A 19,065-nucleotide genomic window follows, 5' to 3' on the forward strand; every position below is an offset into this window, starting at 1 on the left:
TCTGTCACATAACACACCTGACACATTCCTCCACCCGTTCCAACCTGCTTGGACCCGTTTCTTCACTTCCTTACCACACTCACCATTGCTCTCGACTGTTGACCCCAAGTATTTAAAGTCCTCCATCATCGCTATCTCTTCTCCCTGTAGCCTCAGTCTTCCACCTCCCATTCATGGACATGTATTGTGTTTTACATGGGTTAATCTTCATTCCGCTCCTTTCCAGTGCATGCCTCCACCTTACTAATTGTTCCTTCACCTGCTCCCTGCTTTCACTGCAGATCACAATGTTGAGAAAATCATGGTACACGGGAATTCCAGTCTAATTTCATGTCAGCCTTTCCATCACCACTGCAAACTGGAAGGAGATCAGGGCTGATCCCTGATTTAGTCCCACCTCCACACTCCTCTGTCACACCTACAGCACACCACCACTGTTCTGCTGCCCTCATACATGTCCTTTACTTCTCTGCCACTCCAGACCTCTGTATGCAGTACCGCAGTTCCTGTCTGGGTACTCTATCATAGGCTTTCTCTAGATATACAAAGACACAATGTAGCTCCTTCTGACCTTCTCTGTACTTCTCCATCAACACCCTCAAGGCAAATAAATAATCTGTGGTACTCTTTGTAGGCATGAAACAATACTGTTGCTCATAAATATTCACTTCTGTCTTCAGTGTAGCCTCCACGACTCTTTCCCATACCTTCATTGTGCGGCTCATCAACTTTATTCCTCTATAGTTCCCACAGTCTGCACATCACCCTTGTTCTTAAAAATGGGCACCAGCACACTTTTCCTCCATTCCTCAGGCATCTTCTCACCTGCTAGAATTCTGTCGAACAAGCTGGTCAAAACCTCACAGCCACCTCTCCTAGATTCTCCTATACCTCCACGAGTATGTCATCAGGACCAACTGCCTTTCCATTTTTCATCCTCTTTTGTGCCTTTCTAACTTCCTTCTTACTAATCATTGCTACTTCCTGGTCCACCACACTTGTCTCTTCTACTCTTCCTTCTCTCTGATTTTCCTCATTCATCAACTCAAAAGTATTTTACCATCTATCCAGCACACTACTGGCACCAGTCAACACATTTCCATCTCTATCCTTAATCACCCTAACCTGCTGCACATCCTTCACATTTCTATCTCTGTCTGGCCAACTTGTATAGATCTTCTTCCTCCTCAAGTGTTCAACGTGGCATACATGTCATCATATGCCTCATTTGGCCTTTGCCACCTCTACCGTTGCCCTACGTCGCATCTCCATGTATTCCTTTCTCCTACTACTCAGTCCTCACAGTGTCCCACTTCTTCTTAGCTAACCTCTTTCCTTGTATGATTTCCTGAACCTTGAGGTTCCACCACCAAGTCGTCTTCCCTTTCCTACCAGAAGGTACAGCAAGTACGCTCCTGCCTGTCTATCTGATCATCTTGGCTGTAGTGGTCCAGTCTTCTGGAAGCTCCTCCTGTCCACTGAGAACCTCTCACCTCCTCTTGAAAAGCGGCACAACAGTCTTCCTTTCTCAGCTTCCACCACACGGTTCTCTGCTCTGCCTTTGTCTTCTTAATCTTCCTGCCCACAACCAGTCATCTTACACACCACCATCCTATGCTGTCAAGCCACACTCTCCCCTACCACTACCTTACAGTCAGTAACCTTCAGATTACATCGTCTGCACAAGATGTAATCCACATGCCTGCTTCTGCCTCCGCTCTTGTCTGTCACCCTATGTTCCTGCCTCTTCTGGAAGAAAGCGTTCACTACAGCCATTTTCATCCTTTTTGCAAAGTCGACCACCATCTGTCCCTCCCAAGTTCCTTTCCTGGATGCCAAACTTACCCATCACTTCATCACCCCTGCTTCCTTCACTAATGTGTCCATTACCATCTGCACCAATCACGACTCTCTCTTTATCTGGGATGCTCAAAACTACTTGGTCTAGCTCCTTCCAGAATTTTTCTTTGACCTCTAGGTCACATCCTACCTTTGGATAAGCCACTAATCACATTCAACATAACACGCTCAATTTCAAGTTTCAACCTCTTCACTCGATCTGATACTCTTTCGTTTTTAGCTAACTCTTCCTTTAAAATAACCCCTACTCCATTTCTCTTCCAATCTACACCATGGTATACTTCAAGCCTTACTGCGTTTCCACCTTCTCTCCTCGATACACAATATATCTCTTTCTCCTAATCATCATGTCAACCAATTCCTGAGCTTTTCCAGTCATAGTCCCAAGACTCAAAGTCCCCACATTCACTTCTAGGTTCTGTGCTTTCCTCTTCTCTTTCTGCCCAAGAAGCCGCTTTCCACCACTCCTTAGTCTTGGACCCACAGTTGTTGAATTTCCACTGGTGCCCTGTAGGTTAATGGCACCGGTGGCGGACGTTGTTAACCCGCTCCACTGATCCGGTATGGAATTGTGTGGCTGAATGCTCATATTTGTTTGGCAAAGTTTTAAGCCGGATGCCCTCCCTGATGCAACCCTCTGCATTTATCCGGGCTTGGGACTGCCCTACTGTTCGGACTGACTTGTGCCCCCATAGGACTGCATTTTCTTTCTCTCTCTCTATCTGTCTGCCTATCTATCTGTGTGTGTGTGTGTATATATGTATATATAATATAATAATATATGTATATATGTATATATAATATTATATGTATATATGTATATATAATATTATATATATATATATATATATATATATATATTATATATATATAATATATATATATATATTATATATATAATACATATATATATATAAATATATAAATATAAATAATATATCAGAATCAGAATCATCTTTATTTGCCAAGTATGTCCAAAACACACAAGGAATTTGTCTCCGGTAGTTGGAGCCGCTCTAGTACAACAGACAGTCAATTTACAGAACACTTTGGAGACATAAAGACATTGACAAAAAACAACAACAAACAACAATTGTGCAAAAAGATGCAGAGTCCTCAGTTCGAATGGCTAATATCGCAATAGTCCGGTGCAATGACCATTGTGCAAAGGGCACTGAGACTTCAAGGAGTGTATGCGGTTTAAAGTGACGAGTACTGCGATAATCTGGGACAATGGTTGTGCAAATGTTACAGATACTCCTCAATCAGTGTGCAAATGGAGCAGATGCTACTCTGGCATGAGTGGCCACTATATGCAAATAGTGCAGCACGGCGAGACAACTACAGTGAGTGCACGAGTAATACATAATACAGAAATGTGACAACGAACTCAAGTCAAAAAATTGCCAGCTTGTTGTAATGGAATTGTAAGTTAGCTGTTCAAGAAGTTGATTGCAAGAGGGAAGAAGCTGTTGGAATGTCTACTAGTTCTAGTTTGCATTGATCGGTAGCGCCTACCTGAGGGAAGGGGCTGGAAGAGCTGGTGACCAGGGTGGGGAGGGTCCGAGAGGATTTTGCACGCCCTTGTCTTAGTTCTGGCAGCGTGCAAGTCCTCAAGGGTGGGTAGGGGGGTACCGACAATCCTTTCAGCAGTTTTGATTGTCCGTTGCAGTCGGAGTTTGTCCTTATTTGTAGCAGCACCAAACCAGACTGTGATGGAAGAACACAGGACTGATTCGATGACCGCTGTGTAGAACTGTCTCAGCAGCTCCGGTGGCAGGCCATGCTTTCTCAGAAGCCGCAGGAAGTACATCCTCTGCTGGGCCTTTTTGAGGACGGAGTTGATGTTGGTCGCCCACTTCAGGTCCTGAATATATATAAATATATAATATTTATAATATAATATTTATATTATATATAAATAATAATATATATATATATATATTAAAAAGTATTCAACTTTTCACCCTGTTATATTGCAGCAATTTGCTAAAATAATTTTTCTTCTTCTCAATGTACACACAGCACCCCATATTGACAGAAAAAAAACAGAATTGTTGAAATTTTTGCAGATTTATTAAAAAAGGAAAACTGAAGTATTCAGACCCTTAGTTCAGTATTTAGTAGAAGCACCCTTTTGAGCTAATACGGCCATGAGTCTTTTTGTGAATGATCCAACAAGTTTTTCACACCTGGATTTGGGAATCCTCTGCCATTCCTCTATACAAATCCTCTCCAGTTCTGTCAGGTTGGATGGTGAACGTTGGTGGACAGCCATTTTCAGGTCTCTCCAGAGAAGCTCAATTGGGTATAAGTCAGGGCTCTGGCTGGGCCATTCAAGAACAGTCATGGAGTTGTACTGAAGCCACTCCTTTGTTATTTTAGCTGTGTGCTTAGGGTCATTGTCTTGTTGGAAGGTGAACCTTCAGCCCAGTCTGATGTCCTGAGCACTCTGGAGAAGGTTTTCGTCCAGGATATGCCTGTACTTGGCCGCATTCATCTTTCCTTTGATTGTAACCATTCCTTCTGTCCCTGCTCAGTTTGGCCGGATGGCCAGCTCTAGGAAGGATTCTGGTCGTCCCAAACATCTTCCATTTAAGGATTATGGAGGCCACTGTGCTCTTAGGAACCTCAAGTGCAGCATAATTTGTTATGTAACCTTGGCCACTTCTGTGCCTTGCCACAATTCTGTCTCTGAGCTCTTCAAGCAGTTCCTTTGGCCTCATGATTCTCATTTGCTCTGACATGCACCGTGAGCTGTAAGGTCTTATAAAGACAGGTGTGTGGCTTTTTCCTAATCAAGTCCAATCAGTATAATCAAACACAGCTGGACTCCAGTAAAGGTGTAGAATTATCTCAAGGATGATCAGAAGAAATGGACAGCACCTGAGTTAAATATGAGTGTCACAGCAAAGGGTCTGAATACTTATGGCTGTGTGATATTTCAGTTTTTCTTTTTAATAAATCTGCAAAAAATTCAACAATTCTGTTTCTTTTCTGTCAATATGGTGTGCTGTGTGTACATTCATGAGGAAAAAAAAGAACTTAAAATGATTTTAGCAAATGGCTGCAATTTAACAAAGAGTAAACATTTAAGGAGGTGTGAATACTTTCTGTACCCACTGTATATCTGTGACCCGGAAATACGTCAGTCCCATTCTCTGCCAGCTTTGCACCACAGCGTCAGTAAACAACAGCGGCCAATTCTGGAACTAACAGACTTTGTCAACAGCAGAAAAGACCTGCCCCCCACGCAAAGACACACACACACATGCAAACACACACAAATGCATACATTCTGACACCGGGCCTTAGATAACCCCAGGGCAGCATCCCCAAAGGTGGACCATAAACACCTCCCGGTTTGGATGCTCGATAAAGGAAAACACTGGAGCCAAAAAAGAAAAGGTAAAAAAAAAACAACAGTTAAAAGACTAACTTAAAAAGTTAGTCCCAAGTCTCCTCTTTAAAACTTAAAAAGAAAACGTGATAAAAAAGAATAAATAAGTACAAGCCAGACTTAAAAGGTGAGTTTTAAACCAATTCTTAAATACATTAACAGTCTGCTGTCCTAATGTTCTCTTGCAGGTTGTTCCATAACTTAGGGCCAAAATGGATGAAAGAAGCCTCCCCGTGGGTTTTTGTTGTAGCTCTTGGAACTTTTAAAGACCGGTGCTGGAGGACCTCAGGATATGCTAGGGCTGATATGATAAATAAGATGGCCTAAGACCATTAAGATACTTAAAAACGAATAAAAGAACCTTAAAATCAATCCTGAAAAACACGGGGAGCCAATACAACGATATAAAACCTGGGGTAATGTGCGCCTGCCCTCTGGTCCTCGTCAGCACACAAGCCAATCACAAATAAAAATGGAATACACAACTGTGCGAACAGGTATGCATTCTCTGGTCTGTAGAAACAACTTCTGAAGATTACTGTTCTATTTCTTGACATCAATCAACTCTACCTGGGTCACACTACTGTCACAGTCGGGCTAGTCACAGGCACAGGAGACAGCACACTGTTTATGTGCAATGTATCTGGCTTATATATTGTTCCGCTCTATAGACCACATTTTGTATCTGGCTTATATATTGTTTCGCTCTATAGACCACATTTTATGGTAATTGCCTAATATGGCTGAACGGTTTCATAAAATAAATCTAATCGTGATTTTCCAAGAGATATTCTAATTATTAGGCTTTACACGATCAGGATTTTTTGGGCCAATAACCTATCACCGATCCGATCACAAGATGGAGCAATGTGTCTATTTAAATGACCTATTCATTTACTGTATATATTTGTGTACTTAATTGCTCCCAAAATTATATTTACAATAAAGAATGTATCTTTGTTCACCTAATTATGCCAGTGAGGCATAGTGACAGCCAGAACAAATGAATGGCAGGAAGTACATACAGTAATTAATGTATCCATCTTTTGTGACATTTTTGTTTGTTGGTGTGCTGTGAGATTTTTCAATTGTAAAATATGTTCGTTGCTCCATAAAGGTTGGAAATCACTGCTCTAGTCAGATCGTATATTCTAATCAGTCAGGTCGAACAAACATTGCAGTATGACAGAAATAATGGGTGCTAACCTACTGTAATTAAATTACTTTATTGTAATTAAATTACTTTATTGTAATTAAATTGTCACCCACACCGAAACTTTAGAGCATGATTCGACAGAACGGTGGCATGTTTGCGTACAACAATCAGTGCTAGCTCTAACTTGCTAGGCTACATAACGTTTTCGTTGCCTGCTTGCGAGCCGTATCGTATTAAAAGTACGTGAGTCATACCTCAAGCAAGCCTTAAACGAACGTCCTCTCCTGTCCTGAGCACCGGTGACAACCAACACACGTTTCCCCCCCATTTTGTCCTTATAATACAGTCGCTACGGTAACTAGTGTATCGGGTCGCATTTAAGTTGACAAGATAAAGCCCAATGATCGTAAAAAACTGGATGCCGTGGTATCTGAATACAATATTTTATTGCAGTAGTTTGACATAGTGCAATCGTCAAAGAGCAAATTCGTCTTGTAGTCTGATTCGGGCATTACGTGTTGTCTGTCTCAGACGTGTTGTCTGTCCCACACCGCCAACGTTTTTTTTTTTTTTTTTTTTTTTTTTTTTTTAAATAAGTTCATTGGCTGTCAGATATTTACAGTACTATGTCAAACGACACGCGACAAGGCTAAAAATAAACTAGCTTTTGGATTAAAATATACTGTGCACGATGGCGACGCGTAGTAAATGTCTTTTGCAAAGCCAATCAATGACATCGTTGATCGGATCGGCGAATTATGACATTCAAGCCGATCAACCAATCAGCATAAAATGGCAATTATCGGCCGATACCGTTCAGGCCGATAAAATCGGTGTAAAGTCGAGCAATTATGTTTCAATTCACAACTTTCTTCAAATCAAGCTTCAGTGCAATTTTCACTATGTACAGTAACATTTACAAACCTGACATAAAATGCATGCTATCATCAAACATGATGATATGAACAACGAGCTATTACTCTAATAATGATGCAAGGACACTAAAAAAGGCTGTGGGGCAGTGCTTTTTCAAGGTTTTTAAATTGGTTCAGTAAAACAATGTTAAATACCACATCAGTTTGATCGCTTGTTTTCATACACACATGGACAAAATTGTTTTGTTTCTTTTTTAATGAAAGAAACCCATAGTGGTTACAGAAATAACCTGAATCAGACAAAAGTAAAAATAAATTAACCAATGAAAGCCAGACATTGCTTTTGAATTGTGGTTTGACATAATTATTTTAAAAAGCAAACTCAAGACATCAAGGTGGGAAACAAACCTTAACATTTTGTTGGACAACCTTTTGAAGCAATCACTGTAATCAAACAAATTGTGTAACTTTCAATGAGACCTCTGCACCTCTCAGCAGGTATTTTGACCCACTCTGGAGCAAACTCTCCAGTTGTCTCAGGTTTGAACAGTGCTTTCAGCTCCTTCCACAGATGTTCAATAGGATTTAGATTAAGGCTCATCGACGGCCACTCCAGAATAATTCAATGTTTTCCTCTTAGCCATTCATTCTTGGATGTTTTTAGCTGTGTTTTGGGTCATCATCCTGTTGCCTGACCTGCGACTGAAACCAAGTTTTCGAACACTGGGCAGACATTTCTTTCTAGAACCTATAACGGTGCTTTTAAATGTACGGCCCGCGGGCCAGAACAGGGATGTCAAACGTACGGCCCGCGGGCCAGAACCGCCCGTCAGGGGGTCTAATCCGGCCAGCGGGCAGTGTTTTACCAATCGCTCAAATTTTTGTTCATTTATATGTATGGACTTATTTTGAAACTCATGCTTTTATTTTGACACAAGTACAATAGAACCGGAAGTGCTGTTAGTCGCGTGACGTGACATGCACGAAGGTGAGAGAGGGAAAATATTGGCGCAGCGTGGCATGCCTGCAATCAATATGCAGTAAGAGAGTGAGACTTTGTGTGAAGCAATTCCAATATACAGTATGTATCGTATCATTTATTGTTTGTTCAGTAATTTCATGTGCACATGTGCAGTTAAATATTAGTTTGTGAAGTTAATTGAAACATGGGTTTATTAAAGCCCAGATAAACATGGTTAGGTTAACGTCAGACAAACAAATCATGCGAGTGACTCGCAGTGGTGGCGACCCCCTGACAAGGAAAAGCTGGAAGTCACTTCTTTAGTGAGATGTAAGTTACAAGATAATTTGATGCATGCTAATAGTTGGAGAGGGGTTTGCTAATTGTTTGTGCAGACTAATGCAAACCTCATATACTGTAGATTCATTGTTTGTGTTTTCAGGTTTTTTGCAAGCTACCGGGTGACTATTAAATTAGCAGCTAATTTATGTTTTAATTTTAAGCTTACTGTGGATATGTATGTCCTTAATAGACATAGCAAATACATTTACTTTTTCTTCATGTTTTAGTTACACTGTCAATCTGCCTGTATACATTTACAAAGCAGGAGGATAACCGCACTTTCATTCCAAAAAGTTCCCACTTTAGTTTGTATGGTGTGATGAGTCAGTTGAGCTTTTCAAGATTTCCAGATGGATGTGGAAGTTTATGTAAATTTAAAAAGATTTCTAAATAGGTTGTTTTATATGTGAGGATAAGCAGTACAGAAAATGGATGGATGGATTTGAAACAAGATGGGCAACAAGAGAATAATCAATAAATGTGAATATTTTCCCAAATGTAGTTGTAATTATATGCACCCCCAAAAAAATGGTAAAAAAAAGTTGAATTGTCGTTATTTATAGCTTATAAGGCCACGGATATACTGGTCCGGCCCACTTGAAATCAAATTCGGTTGGATGTGGCCTGCGAACTAAAAGGAGTTTGACATGCCTGATCTAGAATACCTTGATAGCCTTGAGATTTGACTGACGGTCAGCCAATGACTGCCCGTTTGCTGACAACTTAGAGAAATGCCTTTATGTGTGGACGGAGGGTTCCGTGGGTCTCAGTGCGCTTGCGTGTGTGTGTGCTCACGCGCGCAACTATGTGTGAGCTGACGAGAGGAGCAAATGGCAAACTGCCAAGCTGCTGCAGAGTGCAGACTCCATCTACACTCCATCTACTTCCTCATTGGGAAACAAGATGCAAGAAGCATCATTTGGAATGATTCGCTACTACTCACTCCTAGCAGTGTGCTAACCAGTTTGCCCAGACCATTACCACGTGATAACACAATAATACTGCACACTAAAAGCTAACCTTTACACGATCAGGATTTTTGGGGCCGATCAGCGAGTTTAAAAAAACGATAACCGATCTGATCGCAAGATGGAGCAATGTGTCTATTTAAATTACCAGTTAATTTACTGTATATACTTGTGTACTCAATTTTATTTACAATAAATAATGTATCTTTGTTCATCTATCTATGCCAGTGAGGCATAGTGACAGACAAATGAATGGTCTTCTATTAGATGGCAGGAAGTACATACAGTAATTAATGTATCCACTTTTTGTGACATTTTTGTTTGTTGGTGTGCCGTGAGATTTTTCAATTGTAAAAGATGTTCCTTGGCTCCATAAAGGTTGGAAATCACTGCTCTACTCAGATCGTGTATTCTAATCAGTCAGGTCATACCAACATTACAACATGACAGAAATAATGGGTGCTAACTTACTGTAATTAGATTATTAAATTATTTCACCCACACTGAAACTTTAGAGCATGATTTGACAGAACGGTGGCATTTTTACGTACAACCGTTAGGGCTAGCACTAGCTTTTTAGGCTACATAACGCTTTTGTTGCCTGCTTGCGAGCCGTATCGTATTAAAAGTACGTGAACATACCTCAAGCAAGCCTTAAACGAATGTCCTCTCCTGTCCTGAGCACTGGTGACCACCAACACACACATCTGTGAACATCGCGCTGGTCATTTGCCTTGCCAAAAAGTTTATTTTGTCTCGTCTATCCATAGGACATTCTCCCAGAAGCTTTATGACTAGTCAAAATGCAGTTTGGTAAATTCCAGTCTCGCTGTTTTATGATTTATTTTCAACAGTGGTGTCCTCGGTTGTCTCCTTGAGGTCCATTTTGGCTCAATCAACGACGGATGGTGCGTTCTGACACTAATGTACCTTGACCTAGGAGTTCACCTTTAATTTCTTTGGAGGTTGTTCTGGGCTCTTTTGTTACCATTCATATTATCCGTCTCTTCAACTTGTCATCAATTTCCTCCTGCAGCCACGTCCAGGACGGTGGATCTTAATATTTCGGGATATGTGTAACTGTAGTCACAGGAACATCAAGCTCCTTGGAGCTGGTTTTATTGCCTTTACCTTTAATGTGCTTGACTATAATAAGTAAAAAAGTCAAATGTAAATTGACATTTTTCAACCCAATAATAAAAGACAGTGAGATTTTTCTCTCTCTCCAGATAATTGGTATGTTTTTTTCTGAGGGAAACAATGGCCATAACAAACAAAAATAAAAACATGTAGGCTTTCACGAAAAGATAAGCATTTATTTGTACTATTGAAATAAAGTTGTAGACAACAACATAAATAGTTAAAAATGAAAAGCTAGATTTGTTTCAAACATTTAATTGTCCACTGTAAAACGGGAAGGGGGTGGCGGATTGACTGAAACTATTGTCAAAAATCTGCAAATTACGGTTAATACAGTTCTTTTAATTTTTACATTTTTTTTCTCTTACAGTTTTGTTTTGGCAGTAGGCAAATTAATGTATTGGAAATATTTTAATGCTCAAACTTGACATAATTTACTGCCAGCAAGCCAGATTGTTGTTTTGATGTTTTGATTGTACGACGTGTGTCCAACCATATGCAGCACAATGTGCAGGCATCCTTGTTATTTTGGTGTCCGACTGTGTCATCCGTCCACAAACATGGAGTGCGCCGACACTTTGCCCCCACCAGTTTGGCTACATTAAATGTGGTAATACTTTTTGTTGTGCAGCGCTTTTCCATATCCCCAATAGAAACTCTGGTCAAAAACCACCTTCAAATTAGAGTAAAACAGTATAACGTCATTGTTTCTCAACATATCTCCACAAAAATTTACACACTAATGTTGATTTTGATATCAATTTTATTATATGAATTTTGGCTGATACTGGTCCAATCCATCCATCCATCCATCCATTTTCTGAGCCGCTTCTCCTCACTAGGGTCGCGGGCGTGCTGGAGCCTATCCCAGCTGTCATCGGGCAGGAGGCGGGGTACACCCTGAACTGGTTGCCAGCCAATCGCAGGGCACATACAAACAAGCAACCATTCGCACTCACAGTCATGCCTACGGGCAATTTAGAGTCTCCAATTCATGCATGTTTTTTGGGATGTGGGAGGAAACCGGAGTACCCGGAGAAAACCCACGCAGGCACGGGGAGAACATGCAAACTCCACACAGGCGGGGCCGGGGATTGAACCCGGGTCCTCAGAACTGTGAGGCTGACGCTCTAACCAGTCGTCCACCGTGCCGCTGGTCCAATCCAACATCAGCAATAATAATACATACGTATCCCTGTGATTGGCTGGCGACCAGTACAAGGTGTACCGCGCCTCTCGCCCGAAGATAGCTGGGATAGGCTTCAGGACACCCACGACACCAAGTGAGGATAAGCGGTACAGAAAATGGATGGATAGATGGAAAAAGGCTTGATGAATTGAGATTCCTCAAAAGGAGAACAATAATCAGCAACAATAGGTATGAGAAAAACTGATCAATTTATTACTAACCACTGGGTTACATAAAGTAACTTTAAAAATACGAATGTATTGCATCCATCCATTTTCCATGCCGCTTATCTTCACTAGGGTCGTTGGTGTGCTGGCGCCTAGCTCAGCTAACTCTGGAAGACAGGCGGGGTACACCCTGAACTGGTCGCCAGCCAATCGTGGGGCACATATAAACAAACAACCATTCACACTCACATTCACACCTACGGGCAATTTCTCGAGTTTTCATTTGGCTTTCTACCAGAATTGCTACCAGAATGTATTACAATTGAATAAAATAAATAAAAATTATATCTGGAAATCCTGAAAATAACTTCAGTAAAACCAATAACAAATATATATTTACGTTGCAACATAACCACTGCTTAACTTAAATATAAACATATTCTTCATTTTAATAGATTAAATAAAAAAAATTATAAAACAATGAAAAATGATCTCAGTAAATAATAAAATTATAGTTTTAAAGTGCAAAATGGCAATTAAAGTTCAATTAATTTTTTTTTTTTTTTTACTGTCAGTATATGCTGGTAACATCATTTGCTTTCCCCACATGTGCAGCTATACACTTTTGAACTTCTTGATGCAACGGGAGTTTAGTTTTATCGACAATCGCTGTTCCTGCTGTGGACGTCTTGGCCTCTGAGGGGCAGTGTGATATACGCTATGAGAGACACACTTGCAGTAACAAAGAAAGTAGAAGTCACGATCAAATATTGCGATTATAACACATTTTTCACAGGTTTAAGAATATATGCCAAAGAGTGTTGTTATATTGCCAGTTTGTATGTGGCTATACATTGTGTGTGCACCAATAGTCATCATTTTGAGTGATACAAGAGTTCAATGCTAATTTTCAGTAGCTCCATCAGTGGTGTTTTACATTAATTGTGTGTTAGCTTTGAGCTAGGGATTTTTGTGAACAAAAATGAAGAAAAAAACGAAGGCTGTGAAATATATGAATATAATATTTTATGTGAGTTTAGTTTTACAGTGAACTTACACTGAAGTGTCAATAAACGACTTCAACTCTTATTCCTTGCTACTACATGTGGGCTCTGCATGCCGTCCGGGCGCTGCTGGATAGAAGTGCTGGAACGGTGCATGGAATGGACAGCTTGTCTAAGATTGGTAGAATCAGAAATTTTAGATCCAGTCCAATGTGATCCGAGCCTTTTTTTTTTTTTTTTTTTTTTTTTTTTGCTGACACCGGATCGATTTTCGATCTTAAAGATCGGATCGGGACAACCCAAATATCAATAGATACCAATATCGATTTTGACCTTATTTCTCATGACGACGCTCATTACAAGAATGTGGGTAATGTGGAAAACATGTACTAAGTGGAATGATGTGAATTGGTGAAGAAGTGTGGAAGCAGGGGGGAAGAAGGCAGAATGGGGGAGAATGTGGGTGTTTTAACAGTAAAATGTGGACTGTGGGGAATATGGGGAATACGGGAATGTGTGTTGAAGAAGTTCTGAATGAGCTGAATGTTTTAAAAGTGAAAAATAATGATGTGAAAGTATTTTTTTGAAAGTGTCATTGGGAATGAATAGGAATTCTTTGGGTGTAAAATGTGGAATTGTGGGTAATCTAAAAATGTTGCGGCTTAGATGAGTAATAGTACGCGTCGCGTGAATTTTTCGAACATGTCGGAGTTGGAACGGAGTGAATTGGATGTAAAATGGCGAAGGAGAAGTCATTCAGCATTCACACCATTACGTTTTTTCACTAGTAATGCTGTTTCTCAGGAAATTCTGGATGATTTGGCTGACACTTTTAAAACTATTGTGTGCGACCCTGAAGTTTGGTGCTACTCTGTTACTTCTTCTTGAAGCTATGTATAAATAAAAAGATTACTCAAAACATACCGAATACTTCGCTAAATGACGTGAGTAGTATTGTTAAGGCAAATTCATCCGCGTCAATGCATGAGTTCAATGTGGACCAATAGTCTAATGTTAATTCATGCTTATGCTTTGGTCAAAACAATAAAAGATTACACAATTGTTGACATTTGACTAACAACCACAAGCAAAGTTAACTACATCAGCACAACATTCTCTTTTGTTTTTCCTCTCGTGGTGACTTGATGTAGCGAGCTGTGGGTTGACCACTTCATTAGGGACAGCGAGGAGGATTTAAGAGGTTTTCGTGATTTGTTAGTGGAAGAGCCTAACATTTCCGAGATACAGAAACTAAATTGATCACTCCAATAATTTAAACGGGGAGGAAATGCTACAAATCTTCATGTAAGAATATGTTGTATGTGCCTCCTTTAGTCTAAACACTGTATTCTGGCTAATCTTGCGTTCATGGAATAAGAATTAAACATATATTCATCAGTTGTCACTGATCTCATGTGGCCAAGGCAGGCACACTAGAAGGAGCAGCATTTAATTGATGCATTGTGACAAAAACTGTATATCCATCCATCCATTCTCTGAACTGCTTATCCTCATGATGTCATTACTGCATGTTTTTATAAAGTACTATATTATGGAGTGCTACTTTTCCTCACCACAAAATTTTTTTGGGGGAGGCTGATACAAATTAGTAGCTTTCTATTTATTTTAAAGGGAAAGATGATTTGAGATACAAGTTTTTTGAGCTACGAGCATGCTCACGGAACGAGTTAAACTTACAGTATACCTCAAGGCGCCACTGTATGTAAACCTGTCTTGAGAGGGACATATGGTCACAAGTTTGGGAAAAGGCTGATTTAAATTATGGATGTACGATATGAAGGGGTTGGCATTTCTCATGATTCTGCTTTTTACAGTAAATGTTTTCACATGGGAATATTACTTGCTGGAATATTGAAAATATTGAAAGGCATCTGTGTATTGTTTGCACACCTCAGACAGTAAATGGTTGCAGATATAATACTTCTGAAGTAGACAAATGTAAAAGTCCGGTTTCATAGTTTTCACCTGATGAAAAGTTGGTTGTAACCAATCTGTAGTGATTCTGGATTTGGAAATATTGTGTTTGGGTTTGCCTGTCTAAGACAACTGTTGAGTGTGGAGAGATCACATATTGCCCAAGGCTTTGTCTGCCTTTTCCTCATTAATCATGGTTTATTTTTGTCATGTTTCAGGAATCTGTGGACACCCGAAGATTGTCTGGTGCTTCTCTTTTTGGATTTTAGCTTACTGTCTTTCTTCCACAACCATGGAATCGGTATGTTGATGACCAACCTCATTTTCCAATGTTTTACACATTATTAAGTTGAAAGAAGAGACTTTCTGTTGCTTTCCCTCAAAAAGGATTTCATTGCATTTAATTTCATTTTTGAACGAACATTCCTACCACCAATGTATATCTCAGATTGTCCTACAGTGGAACCTCGACTCACAATAAATAAATAGATGGATAAATAAATAAATGTGCATACGTAGGTACACACTGCAAGCATCCCTCAGTCAGTCTGTCATTATGTTTGCAGAACTCTCTTGTACCAGAAGGCCGTCTGAAAGTACATTAGCATTCCTTTGGAATACATGCATTAAGAGCAGGGCTTAGTGCTTGCTGAACTTGTTACTTGCAATCCATTGTCAGAGGTTGTGTTGGTGCGAAGGGAAAAATAGGTCATGGTTTCTGTACTGCAGACTAGCTCATGTTCCAACAATATCCATGCATTAACAAGAGTTTCACTCAGACATGCATATCAGAATGGCAGAAGTATTTCACACATTAATCACCTATCCAGTGTCATCTTCCTGTAGAAATTAAGTTTCAAGGTTGCAGTTATAATTTGACTTTGATTTTGGTTGCATTATTTCAGGAGTTAAGTTCTGGATTGCAAGAATATATTTGGATACTAGAATGTTTTGCTGAACAAAATGGGCACTGGACAGTGAATGACACCGGCAGTTTGTGATTGCTCCTTCTTGGCATACTTCATCTCTTCTCATTCTCTACTCACACCAGCCTTTTTTGTCTCTCTGCTTCTGGTATTGCATCAGCCATAACTGCTTCTGTTTACCTCCCTGAGCTGCCTATATCTGCTTACTGTCAGTGGAAAGCAAGGAAACTGATCACAAAGCTTATTATGGGTGCTAGGAGTGGAATACACACTGTGCCTGTGGGCATGCAGGCACAAACACGCACACCCTTGCACCACCCTCCTCCATCTTCTCATGTGATGCCAGTCACATGGTTTCCAGGCAAGCAGCTCAGTAAATCAGAATCAGTCTTTTATTTTTAACTGCTTTAAATCCTCCACCTGGGCTGCGCAGTTTGTAGGCGTCTGTTGACTTACTGTCTTGAGAATAACCTGATAAAGCTATTACTCGATCAATGTTTATGCTTCTCCCTACCTAGAGTTTACAGACTCGCATATTTGTGATGGATCAATAGATGGACATGTATATGTAGAAATTTGGCATTTTAAATATATAAATGTCCAACCAGATAATTTCTACCACAGGTTCCAAAGTAAGTATGCAAAAGAAAAAAAAGAAAAATCAAATGCACAACCAGTTTTCAAGGGATGCAATAAAGTGCGAATAATTTAAATAAATACAATAACAAAGTGCTTCAAATAAAATTCAGGTATCCTAACCATTTCACCAATAAAAGTGCTAATAAATGAACAGTTTCAGAGGTTTTTAGTTTCATACATGCAAATCAGTCGCCTTACGGTGAAATTCCACGTTTTGAACTCAATCTCATTTATGTGAATCGTATCGCCGTCGCTGTCGTCATAGGCTGTTTCGTACTCCTTGAACGCTGGCAGCTAGGTCCATTCCACACATTCACCATCCACACACAAATGTAATTTCTGAATATTACTCTGCAGCGGACTAATATCCAAGCGCATTGGCCTGAGGGTTCCGCCTGTGCGGTCGGGACCTGCTTTAGATAAGTCACAGGAGTTGACGGGGACCAGAAAAAACAGCTTCAGCTGTTAGGAAGTATCGGTACTTTCACTCTATTACAATTATCTCAATGTCGCTCGCTGCTTTTATTTATCAATTATTGCTTAGTTATCAACTATTTCGTGCGCGAGAGTACAACTTCGACTTTCGCATTGGGCGCTGTTTGCGCCAATCCAATTTTATTGCAAGTAACGTTTAAGTCTAGTTCACCAATCAAATGACACAAGAAAGTCACATGACCTCACACGTCGTCTTCTGTTGGGCTTCCCGGGCATAGGTATTAACACGAGATAAGCCAGCCCGACTGATCGACATGGATACGTGGAAACCATGTTGGGAAGGTCGTCGTTACTATGAAGGCAACGGCACGCCACTCTTGTTTACATTTAGACAAACAAAAACAACAGCTTTCATGTATATGTCTGGCACTGTCTCCCCAAACGTGGATATTTCAGCCCACTTTAAACTTGAGAAAACACCGTGCAGTCAATTGCAGATGTTTTGTTGTAGTTTTAGCTGTGCACACACACACACACGGACACACACACACGGACACAACAACACACGCGTACACGCACGCACGGACACAAACACACACAGCAACATCAGGATTTGCACATTCACATTTTATTTAATTGTGTTTCTGTGGTTAAATACAAATCAGAAGTTACTATTTATTTATTTTTTATAAATTGTTTGTGCTATTTACTCAGTAATTATTTCACTGTACTTTTTACTCAGGTAATTTTTTTGGAGGACTACTTTTTACGTTTTCTTGAGTCACCTTATTGTCAAGTAACAGTACTCTTACTTGAGTACAATATTTGGCTTCTCTACCCATCTCTGGAGCGGACATCCTCTATTGCTACTCTTAAGTTTAAGCAACATTTTTGCTCATCAGATCAACCAGTGTCGTATTTGTTGCACTGGTGTTTTGTAATTTCACGTTGAGGTTTCGTGGGTCGTGGGTCGTGGCTCTGGTTGTGGTCCCAGCGGAACCGCGAAGCACACGTAACACGTGACGAGCTGATCTGCTAATACATCTTGTATTAATTGGGAAACGCGCCTACAATTATCTAATTAGTTTACGGATGTATATGTTAATTGTATTAAGCGACGGAGCGATGTTAGGGATTATGTCACAACAGAGAATGAGCTAACTTCAAATTCAGAAATTGCCAATAAAAACAGAATGTTCACAGTAAGTGTGAATGTGAGTGCAAATGGTTGTTTGTTCATATGTGCTCTGCGATTGGGTGGCGACCAGTTCAGGGTGTACCCCACGTCTCGCCCAGAGTTAACTGGGATAGGTGCAAGCACGCCCGTGACCCTGGTGAGGATAATTGGTACAGAAAATGGATGGATGTTGACAAGAAACGTGCTCAAAGCTCCCACTGATTACAGCTACTAAATTCAGCATAATGTTTGAATGGTTGTATTTCATTTTTTGGGGGGTCTTTTGGGGACACATGCCTGTCTTTAGTTGTAACAGTATTTCAACATACTTTAAAGCGGACTGCAGATTTTCTTTACGCGAATGTAAACAGTTGTATGCCATTAACAGAGCATGCCTTCTTATGCCATGGGACAACATATCTTACACCACCCAGCAAACTAGTTACAGTTGTGCTCATAACTTTACATACTTTAGCAGAATTTGTGTGTACCACTCCTTAAAGAAAACATGAGTGATCATGGTCATGTTATCGTTGAGTAAATTGTGAGTAGCCTATATATGTAAAACGTCTGTAACGTACAAGTTTACTGCCTCCCCTCCTTTCTAAAGGCAGACATGTACAAGTACTACTGTATATTATTTCTGTAATACTGCAGCAGCCGAGCTCCGAAGGAAGGTGTCTGTGTTTGATTTGGTGCAGATGAAAGGCTGAAATTCTTGTAATCACACCTTCTTGACTTTTTTCCTCTTTACGCTCTGCCTTCTATCTCCCTTTTCCCGTGATCGGGGTTTTTTCCCTCAGTTGGGAATTAATATGTGCACCAGCTCAGAACACGGAAGTGGGCCCAGCCTTGTCACGTTACATAACTCGCTCTGGGTAGAGCGACTCA

General features: G+C 40.2%; 1 protein-coding gene across 3 annotated transcripts in view; it reads left to right on the forward strand.

Moving 5' to 3' along the window:
• The window catches only part of ankrd11 (ankyrin repeat domain 11), a 184,268-nt gene that overhangs the window by 45,396 nt on the left and 119,807 nt on the right, over nt 1-19,065 (forward strand). For 2 of the 3 annotated variants that reach the window (XM_061764094.1, XM_061764113.1), the window contains exon 2: nt 15,216-15,298. The exons of the other annotated variant lie outside the window; for it this stretch is intronic. The gene's annotated coding sequence lies outside the window, so the exon portion shown is untranslated. The remainder of the gene's footprint in view (nt 1-15,215; nt 15,299-19,065) is intronic. 3 annotated transcript variants of the gene reach the window in all.

The sequence above is a fragment of the Phyllopteryx taeniolatus genome, chromosome 2 (assembly GCF_024500385.1).
Source record: "Phyllopteryx taeniolatus isolate TA_2022b chromosome 2, UOR_Ptae_1.2, whole genome shotgun sequence".
Taxonomy (NCBI): domain Eukaryota; kingdom Metazoa; phylum Chordata; class Actinopteri; order Syngnathiformes; family Syngnathidae; genus Phyllopteryx; species Phyllopteryx taeniolatus.